Source organism: Monodelphis domestica, chromosome 2, assembly GCF_027887165.1.
Source record: "Monodelphis domestica isolate mMonDom1 chromosome 2, mMonDom1.pri, whole genome shotgun sequence".
Taxonomy (NCBI): domain Eukaryota; kingdom Metazoa; phylum Chordata; class Mammalia; order Didelphimorphia; family Didelphidae; genus Monodelphis; species Monodelphis domestica.
The window spans coordinates 419,534,566-419,545,801 of NC_077228.1; the positions used below are offsets into that span (position 1 = coordinate 419,534,566).

The 11,236-nt window shown below is 33.9% G+C and overlaps 1 long non-coding RNA gene across 1 annotated transcript; it reads left to right on the forward strand.

The window, feature by feature from the left end:
* The first annotated feature begins 1,714 nt into the window (after positions 1-1,714).
* Positions 1,715-9,638, forward strand: LOC103104710 (uncharacterized). The gene is made up of 3 exons (XR_001627496.2): positions 1,715-1,798; positions 8,817-9,001; positions 9,115-9,638. It is a non-coding gene; the product is annotated as an uncharacterized LOC103104710 (long non-coding RNA).
* Positions 9,639-11,236: the final 1,598 nt, after the last annotated feature.

Here is an 11,236-nt window from a genome sequence, read left to right on the forward strand (position 1 = left end):
GTGGGCATAAAAAAGAATTTAATTAGGTTAAAATAGAAAAGCAAGAATGGTGGAGGGAGTATCAAAAAACAAAGTTATGACACTGAGTCTGGGAAAAGTCCAAAGTTGAGTGGCAAGTCCTGTGAACTCCGTCTTGATAATTGTCTATTCAACCCCCAGGTTGACATGGCACCCAGCACTTGGGGATAAAAGCAATCTTGAGGAGGATCATAGGTCTTTAGGTCTGAAGAGACCCTCACCATTTTTACAAATGCTGGGACCCAAGACAATAAAGTGTGGAACCAGGTAATTCTGTCTGACTATAATTTGGTCTGATATTTTGTCATGTAGCTTTAGCTCTTGAATCTTTGATTATTCTAAGCAAAGGTGTAAATGGTGCCATTATAGTCTGAGAGTACTTATTCTGAGCAAAATCAGGAAACAAAGTTAATGTATCAATCATGTAGTTCAAAGTTGAACTACATGATTGATACATTAACAGATGACTTACCTAAGGTTGCACAAATGATACAAACTAGAATGAAAGATAAGATTGATCTTCCAATATAATATGTAGACTTTCAATATAGTTTCTGAGACCCAGCATGAAGTTTCAAAAAATTGTTGCCTATAGAGTCATTGGGCCTTTGTTCAGATTCTAGGGAGGGCTGCTACTGTGTGATCTTGGAGAAGCCACTAAATTGCTCTGGGTCTCAGTTTCTTCATCTGAATAATTATGGGACCATTGATCTAGAGTTGGAAAGTATCTTAGAGGCCATCTGGCTCAATCACCCCATTTTTGAGGGAGGTAAAGAAACTTGATCAGGGTCATTAAAGTTGTCAAAGTCTTCAAAGATGAAATTTGAACACATCCTCTGATCCAAGAACCAAAGTTCTTTTGACTAAATGACACTCTGAAGGAGGACTAGATTGTTCCAAAGATTTCTTCAAGCTCTAGATCTATGATCTTACATTCTACAAATAATGTGAGAACCAAAGTAATTTATTGGCATGGCAACTGACATTCACAGAGAATATGACTTATTCCCTTTGGGAGTATTACAGATTATCATAATCTTCCCATTTACAAAATATGGAATTTTTCTCATGTAGAGACAGTTTTTCATTGTAATGATTTTTTTTGTTAATTTGTATGATTTTAAAGTATATTTCATTGATTCATTCTGTCTTTATATCACAGTTCTTTCCTTTTTAAAAAAAAATAATCTTACCTTCTGACCTGGAATTCATATTAAGTATCAGTTCTAAGGCTCAGTAACAGCTCAATAAGGGCAATTGGAGTTAAATGACTTGCCCTGGATCACACAAGAAGGAAGTGTCTGAAGCCAGATTTAAACCCAGGACTTCTCAACTCTGGGCCTGGCACTCTATCCATTGTGCTATCCCCACTCCCAGTCATTTCCAACAAGTAAATGTAACATACAATATAATCTCACAAGATAGATAAACTCTTGCTTGAAACTCTCTGTCTGTTCACTTACTTAGAGTTCAACTGCCTTTTAATTATCTTTTCATTGGCGTTGTTTTTCTTCATTGTATTGAAATGAATAAAATAAAAACTCTTTTATCTGATTAATGAGAGAAGAAAAACTGGATAACTGGATTCAAAGTATCCCCTCCTAGATGCACAGGATTGGTCTATACAATCCTGTACCCGGAAGCAGGGGGTAGTGGTGGCCCCTCCCTAGCACAGGATTGGTCCAATTCAAGATCAATCCCATTCCAGGAAGTAAGGGGGAGGGACCCCTGGGTAAACTGGAGGATACAGTTCCCTGGCCACAACACTTTAAAAACAACAGTATGTATAGTTTTTTGTTTGTTTTTGTGGGGGGATTGGAGGAGACGTTCTACTTGTGTCATTTCACAATTGATATATATCTTCCCTTGTTTCTCTGAATTCTTCATATTTGTTATTTCATATCAATTATTGCATAGTATACTTCATCATATTCCTATGCTATAATTTTTAAGTCATTCCCCAATAAATGTTAGCGCAAAGAGGCACTGATTTATATATAGTGTCTTTGCTTCCATCTTTATTTTTCTTTGGGCATAAGCCCCATAGAGCGATTACTAGGTCAAAAGATAGAAATGATTTAGTCACTTTATTATACATTTCCAAGTTTTTATCCAGAATGTCTGGACTGACAACTCTAGCAATAGTATACTAGTGTATCTATGTTAAAAAATACTGTTTACTAATCTAATAGGCCTTAGGTAAAATATTGAAGTTTTAATGTATATTTCTCTTCCTATTAGAGATTTGAAGTGCATTTTCATATGGCCATTGACAATTTCTAATTCTTATTTTGAAAAAACTGTTCATTCTCTTGACCACTTATTTATAGAATAATGGCTCTTTGTGCTATTAATTTCTTTTTAAATTGTGATTTATCACTAATAGCAAAAATAAAATTCCATAGTTAGGTACCAGAATTGCTTTGGAAAGAATCATTCTATCAATGAAAGACAGGCTACATTTATCTAGCATTCAAACTTCTTTTTTTTTTTTAAACCCTTATCTTCCATCTTGGAATCAGTATTGTGTATTGGCTCCAAGGCAGAAGAGTGGTAAGGGCTAAGCAATGGGGGTCAAGTGACTTGCCCAGGGTCACACAGCTGGGAAGTGTCTGAGGGCAGATTTGAACCTAGGACCTCCCATCTCTAGGCCTGTCTTTCAACCCACTCAGCCACCCAGTTGCCCCCTAGCATTCAAACTTCTAATGAAATCAAAATTTTACAGCTGTACACTGTGAAAATATTAGTCAATTGATTTGCTTCATTTGATTTCATTGAATTTAGCCACCATTTGTTTTCATTGAATTGTTTTCACTGAATTTAGCCACCAGTTTTGGTGTCTTAAAGAAATAGCAACCACAAAATGCAAATATATTGACTTTCTTAATGGACATATCAATGTCAGAGCTATATATAATATCGAGATTGTCTAGCTCACATTCTGTAAAAACAATTCCTAAAATGTTTTATAAAACTATATTTTTAAAATAAAAAATATATTTTTATTCATTTAGAAGTTCAGTAATGTACTCTGATTATGAAAGCTTTGGCAATAACACATGAAAAAAATCACATTTTAAAAGAGAAAAATTTTAGAAACATATTCAAAAGAAAACAAGTCTTTTTCCCCCTGAAACTAAAGGAATACCTAGAAACACTTTCTTAACTCATAGAGAGAATCCTCTGGAAAATTTTAACGTTTGTTTTTATTTCAATTCACACCCCACAAGCCACCACCAAAATACATAATTTTATATTTAAATATTTATATTTATATTCTGAGCCAGAATACACAATTTGTTGAAAACAACAGTATTTAATTAAAAAATAATAGAAGTAGTAATAAAAGATCTCTCTCAACTAACACAACCTTAGTATATTCCCCATCAATGAGAAGAATGGATATCCATTGGAAATATTCATGAAGAGGCACAAAATAAATAAATTAAAACTCCCCCGATCCAGGACCATGGATATCCTCCAATGGTGTAATTATGCTATTTTTGATGGATACTTTGTCTTGATAGGAAATTTCTCCAATTTATTCTGGCTGTAGCTCATTTGTACAAATTGTTTGCATGTTGTCTTCTACATCATTCTGTGAGTTCCTCCAGAACAGACTGCTTTCTGGTTTTCTTTGTTTCCCAATGCTTGGCACAATGTCTGACATATAATAGATGTTTAGTTATCCTTATTGGTAAGGGTAATTTACTAACAGGTAGCTTTTTACACTAATTAGATCATAGATCCTAAAACGAGACAAGTCATAGATATAGTCCTTACCCACTTCCCTCAAGTCTGCTTTTTGATTAATGAAATTGACATACAGAATTTAAGTAATTAATCAAGGCAATTAGTGGCAGAACTAGGACTTGAACACAGTGGTAGTTTCACTAGTCTTTTCACTTTTGGAGAAAGCATTTTCCCTTAAATCAAGTTTCAAGCAACTTCTTTACTTTGTTCCACTTCAAGCAGATGTTGGCAGCTCGTTTTTTATAGACAGGAAGCTAAACATGTTTCTTTAATTTTAAAATATTATAAAACTTTATTTAAAAATAAAAAAAATCTTCATTGGCAGAACAGTACAAAAACAGGGGCCAGGATAATTTCCACAAACCCAATCATCTCCCTAGCAGTTTGTGGACCCTTCATTTCATGAATCTTTTAGCATGACCAGGTCAGCTAAAACCTTTTAAAGTAATACACAAATACATAAAAGATCGGTGGGTGTTTCTTTAACAAGGCAAACTCTTTATTCTTTTATTTTTGTTTAATTTGTATTCTGAATTCAGTAAACAACAAACAAAATGATCATTTCCATATGCAAAACAGAATAAAAAAGTTTGTACATGAAAGTGTCAATCTCTATTATGAAGAGCTTGCTTTTCTTTTTAAGTATATAATGAATTCAATATGTAATTTCAAAGCTATCTTTTTTAGACTTTCTTCTAGTTCTCTTACATGCATTTACTAATATGATTTTTAATGCTATTTTTTCTTTTTGCTTTAATGCTGATTTTTTTATATTTCTCAATAACCTGTTAATTTTAATTCTTTTTTTTTTTTAGTTCCAAATTCTCTCCCCCTGTCTCTCTCTCTCTCTCTCCTTCCCTCCTTTAGACTCCTCCTGGATAAGGCAAGCAATTTGATGTAGATTATACATGTGGAGTCATGCAAATCATATTTCCATGTTAACCACACTGCAAAAGAGAACACCAACCAAAACAATAACAACAAAAAAGAAGAAAATAAAGTTTAAATCATATGCTTTGATCTACATTCAGATTCCATCAGTTCTTTCACTGGAGGTAGATAGCATTTTTCATCATAAGTCCTTCACAATTGTCTTGGATCATTACATTGCTGAGAATAGCCAAGTCATTCACAGTTATTCATAGTATAATATTGATGCTATTGTGTACAGTGTTCTACTGGTTCTACTCTTCACTTGGTATCCAGTCAATCCCCAATTGATGGACATCTGAGGCAAACTCTTAAATGTGATAGTTTTCTCCAGAAGTCACATCCCAACTCTACCTTAATAAATAAACCCTTGGGAATTTTCTGAGTCACAGAGAGGTGGAGTGACTTGCCAGGATCACATAGTTATGATATGTCAGAAGAAATTTTGGGGTTCTTCTTACTTAAAAGCTGGCAATCTGTCTCCTAAGTCATGCAGTCAATCAATAATTATAATAATCCCTTATATTTATGTAGCACTTTGGTTTTTTTGTATGTCTTTTAAACTAGATAATAATTATAATTATTTTAAGTGGACATCATGTGTGATATAGTAACATACTAGAATTTCCATATATTTTGTAAATATAGTTCCATATATTTTGTTATCCTAAATAATCCTTGCTGTTTGGTTATTACCTGAAAGGAAAGATAGAATCACACCAAACTGTGGCTTGAATGATTCATAAAGATATGGAAGCTGTGGTTTTTGTCTTTATAAGCTTCTTCCCTGCTTTTGTCTTCAAAACAGATTCATAGGCTCTGAAAAAAGGATACTTGATATTTTATTCAAATACCAATGATCAAATATCAAATATCTTTCTGGAGGAAAACTCCTAGATATTTGTTCCAAGATTCATCTGGACGCAAGCGTAAATTTATATTTGAAATTTTAATTCCAGGATTTTGTTCCCAAATGAAATATATTTTTACTAAGGGAGGTAAGATCTATTAAATCAAATTATGTACATAATATTTCTTCTATTTATGTCAACATGGCTCTATGCCTCCTCTATGGTTGATTTGGATCTGTATATGTTGCCATCCAAAATATCTCAAAACAATTTGAGCATTCATTTGCCAATAAAATATAAAAAAAAACAATGAAGGAGAGTGTCAAAAAATCCAAACTTTTCAGAAAAAAAAGCATGCTAACTCCTTGAATCCAGAAAATAAACTCTTTGAAGAAGATGCCATGAAGATGCCCAAGAAAAACCTCCATAGTATTAGAAGATCCAGCATGAACTTTGGAGTATAACTGATTGAATTGTGGAAGAGTTGAACATAAGCATTTTGAATGTAAACTTACATGCCAAAGGGGATTGCCCCCTAATTGTCTTATTGTAAGTGCACCTAGCAAACATTGGTTTGCTCTCTGTCTCTGTCTCTGTCCCTCTCTGTCTCTGTCTGTCTGTCTGTCTCTCTCTCTCTCTGTTTTCTCTTTTATTTCCCTCTTTTATCTAACTATTATGTTTTCTGTTTATGTTAAAATGATCCACTGGGGAGACTAGCCTCTTAAAGGATCACAGGTGGAATTGTGAAAGAGAATTCTTTACTCTATTGCCTAGCCTGAGTTAACACTAATTTAAGTAACCCTACCAAGTACCTCACTAGACTGAAGACAGGATTAACTCCCCCTTGTCTACTTTTGAATTAAATCAACAAATGATTAAACACCCTACTTAGCACTAGGTGAGAAGCTAGCAAGGTACTTAGAGAATTCACACCCTTAGAAATTCAATCAAATCAGGAAACTGTGAACCTTTTTAATGAAAACTTAACTTTCAGAAAGTGAGAAGTAGATCCTACAGACACTGCCCCCTGGAATTTGGATTTGGACAATTTGGCAACTGTGATTGGCCCCTGTTAAGAGGGAAAAGGATAAGAAGTCACCATCAAAAGCAAGTCCTTGACTACTCCAGGGTGGATTGTCTTTGAGAAGATAGTCTGAAGAGATTGTCTTCTGGAGATATTCTTAGATAGTCTTCAAGGTAGCTTTGCTGGAGACTACAACTTGGACTGTGAGCTCAGATCTTGGCTTCTACTTGGACTCTGATTTTTGGATTACTTTGCTGGGTGAGTAAAAGGCTGACCCCTTTCCTAGCTTCTGGGAAGACAAGCTTCCATCTTGGAGGAGGCCACATGGCTACTCACTACCAACCTTCCTGGTTGAGAGCTAATTAATCTCTGCCTAGATTAAGCAGACCCAGATTGAAACATTTAGGTTGATAGGATAGATAACTTCTCTACCCCCCCTCACATTTCTCTTCTTTGTTGTTTACTCTCTATTTGTAAATAAATTTCTGACTCAAGATATAATAAATACGGGTGACAATATAATTTCATATAATCATTGTCCAAACCATTAAGTTTAACCTTCACAAGAGGTATGTATGAATCTATCAAGAGATATAGCTCTAACAATGTGCAAGACAAAAGTTGGATGTGATGGGTAGATATAATCACTTATTCACTATTTATTTATCCATAGTTTATTCTTTTGAGTTAAATCAAATCAACAACTATGCACTGACAGACACTCTACTAAGCCAAGGAAAGAAAGAGGAAAGGAGAAAGGAAATAAAAAAGATAGGAAGGAAGGAAGTAAAGAATAAAAGCTTCTGTTTTCAAGGAATTCTTTACCTGATGGTAAAGACAACATGCAAACACTATATAAATTGGTCATAATCAATAGAGGGAGGGGATTAAGATCAAGAAAAGCTTTTTATAGAAAGTGAGATTTTACTTGGGACTTGAAAGAAACAATAAAAATAAGGAGAGGAAAAATTTCAGACTTGGGAGATAACCAATTAAATTCTTTCTATCTATCTATCTATCTATCTATCTATCTATCTATCTATCTATCTATCTATCTATGTACCTATCTAGGATGTTTTGACCATTTACAACTTTACCAACAATATAGTCACCTGACTTTCATAACTTCCATAACTCCTCTAATATTCCTATTTTTCCTCATATTTGCCAATAAGCTGTATGAGAGTTTAATCTCAGAGTAGATTTGATTTGAATTATTCTTACTGATAGTGATTTGCATCAGTCTTTCATACAGTTGTCAATAGTTGGTAAGTCCTCTTGAAGAACTGTTAGTTCATATCCTTTGGCAGCTCATTCATTAAGAAATGTTTTTTTTTTTTTTGTATTATATATTTGTGTTAGCTCTCTAAACATCTTAGATGTTAGACCCTTACATATATTTTAAACCTTTTCTCTTATTCTATTTGATTTAGCAGTATATATTGAATTGAGAGAAAGAGATATAGGTAATACTATTTCAAATCAGCTTAAGAAAGAGTTCAAGAAAAAACAGTACAGTGAAGGATTCAGTAATACATGACCAGGAAAGAAAAGGTAGTTATTAAAAATAAACAATGCATAGTATTAAGAAAGTTGTGTTATTACAATCTCTCTAAAATGGACATGGACTTGGCTTTCAGGATCATCATGATTCAGCCAGAACATAATTCCATACAAAATTGTGTACAACAAGCATACTTTTAGTGGGTCACAAGTATTTGTCAACTGCCCACTGTGTTGAAAGAAAGCAAGTTAAATTATTCTACTCTTGTGAACTTATTTGTAATGAAAACACAAGATAAACAGAAAAAGAATAGACTTTAAAGAATATATCAAAACTAATGAATTACATATTCAAAATTGTAAAATCCACCCCAAAACCCCAAGTCTCTGAAAGTTTTCATTCATCATTAAGCTTCCCTTGTTAACAAAATGTCTAGCTGAAGGGACCTATAAAAATTATCTACATCAGTAAAGGTTTTGTTATAATGTTATAGAAATAACTAACTGGAATTTTTTTCAAAGTGAACTTCACATTATCTTTCCAACTCCTGAGTAACTTCTCCATGAGTTTTTGTTTTGTTGTAAAAATTAGATGGGGATAATGTATGTTAGATAGGATAATGTAGAATTCTCTTGACCATAGGGCCCAAGGAGTGTGTGTGTGTGTGTGTGTGTGTGTAGGGGGAATTTATCTGTTTTCCTTATCTAGCTCAATTAATCCTCTTTGATACCTCCAGTGAGACAGAAACTATCTTAATTTGGGAGAGATAGGATGGAGTCAATGGAAAAGACTTTTACCAGCCTGGTAATAGAGGAACACAAAATGTCTTCTACCAAAACAAGGTCCTTGCTGTCTGCCACATTGGTGTCCATTTGAGATAATCTGGTCATACATCCAAGCCCTGTTAAATTGAGTTACAAGGTATTGGCATTTAATATTATATTATACCATTATTTTCTACTTTTGCATGTTAATCTTCTACTTGTTGATAACATCTTTATTCTAAAATTATCCTAATTTTCATCCATTTTCAGACCCTAAATATCAGATGAATAGAAAAAATCCTCAAATCTAAAGCTGCCTAAAGATATAATATTCCAAGGGGGAAAGGACCATTTCTTGGAAGAGCTATAAAACACATGTTCAAAAAGAGTTTTCATCCTGGAACAGCTGGCTCTTTAACAAAACAAATTTCTCACACTTTGAAAAAGTTTATTTGTCCTTTTATTCAGTTTTGCTTTTTAAAATTCTATCATTGTTTTCCGAATATGATAAAGTTAGCTATTGACTGAGGACAGGGAAATGAAGATAAATTCCAAATCCATCCTTTTGATACGAAAAAAAAATAATTGTTTGAGAAATGTTCTTTTCAGTCCTAAAAAAATCCTGAATTTCCAGGAACCACCTTATGGTTTCAATTTGTTTAACTTCTTTTACAATGATCTGCTGCAGAGTTATAGTCGAAGTGAAGAACTGAAAAGTCAAAAACTATCCATTTAAAAGGGGAAATGCATTTATGTTCATTTCAATTACCAAGTGATTTAGTAGTTATAGAACCATTATGAAGTAGAGTTAGTTAGTGAGGGGGGGGGGGTAGGTTGAGGATATCCTTTATAAGCATAAAGGAAAGAATCCAAATCCAAACAAAGGGTATGAGTGCAAGCTGTCATTCCTAAGAGTCTTGAGAAAACAACAACAACCAAAAAAGTAATTAAGTATCTACAAGTTCCATCATAAAAGTTTTCCAGTGGGGATAGGCAATGAGTCCATTAAAAATAAACCACAAACAGGCATTTCTGATAGTGGAAAAAATTACAAAGAATTTTGCAGACTGGCAAGAGTTTACAACAAATAAATGAGTCCTAGGAATAGTCAGATGGAGTAAAACTACCTACAATAAACCACTGCCAAATGAAATTCGAATTATAAAGAAGGGTCAGCAAAAAATGTATCAACATGCCAAGGTTTAGACTATGGGTCCTTGTCATTGGCTCCAATTATTTTCAGGAACTTAGTAACTTCGTCATTCCTTCTGTACCCAAATGCAGTAATTCCCATGACCTGATATATAAACCAAAGGTATGTAAATTTCAAAAGACTAAAAAAGATTTCAGAATAGAAGTTATCTTTCTTTTTCTATGGACCAAATACAAGATGGAATCAAACCTGTGATTTCTAGTATAGTGAATTCTCAGTGAAGAAGCCTTTATCCAAGTAGAAAAGGCACTCAATTAATACCTGGGGCCACTGAGTGGCTAAGCCACAAGCCCAGGATCACATAGCCAGTATAAGCCAGAAGAGCTTTTTTTGACTCCAAAATCAGTTTTCTCTTCATTATACCCTATTACCTACTATTGTTGTTAAGTTGTTTCAGTTGTATCCAACTCTTCATGACCCCATGTAGGGTTTTCTTGGCAAAGATATAGGAATGATTTGCCATTTCCTCATCCAGTGCATTTTACAGATGAAAGCATGGTAAGTGACTTGTTCAGAGTTATACAACTATTAAGGATCTAAGGCCAGCTTTGAACCCAGGACTCCTGACTGCAGGCCCAATATTCTATTTATTGCACCACCTAGCTGACAGTTACCTCTTACACTGTCTAATTTATCCCAAGATATGAACATATTCAAGACATAAAGAGATACGTGAATTGTCATTGTCCTTAATATCACTGATACTTACATGTCCATCTAATTTGACTGAAGAAACCAAAGTAGCTTGTAATCAATTACTTTTACAGATATTGACTTATTGGGCTTCTAGAATCTTAGAGTTGGAATGGGAAGTCAAAAGCCTTTGGGTCTAACTCAGATCTGAAAAGAATCTTTTGAATAAGAATAAGAGTTATGTGACAAGTCATTCCTTGAAGGCATTGGTGAGGGGACCTCTTTACCCCAGAAAGCAGCCTATGCCATTTTGGGATAGCTGTAATTGTTAAAGAGTTTTTCCTTAAAGTGAGCTTCAATTTTCGTCTTTGAAGACGTCATGAATAAGAAATTTCATCTCTTTTCAATAAGGTTGTTGTTCATTTGTCTCAGTTATGTTTGACACTTCCTGATCATATTTGAGATTTTCTTGGCAAAGACATTTTGACAAACCATTCCCTTCTTCAGTTCATTTTATCGTACAGATAACTGAGGCAAACAGGGTTT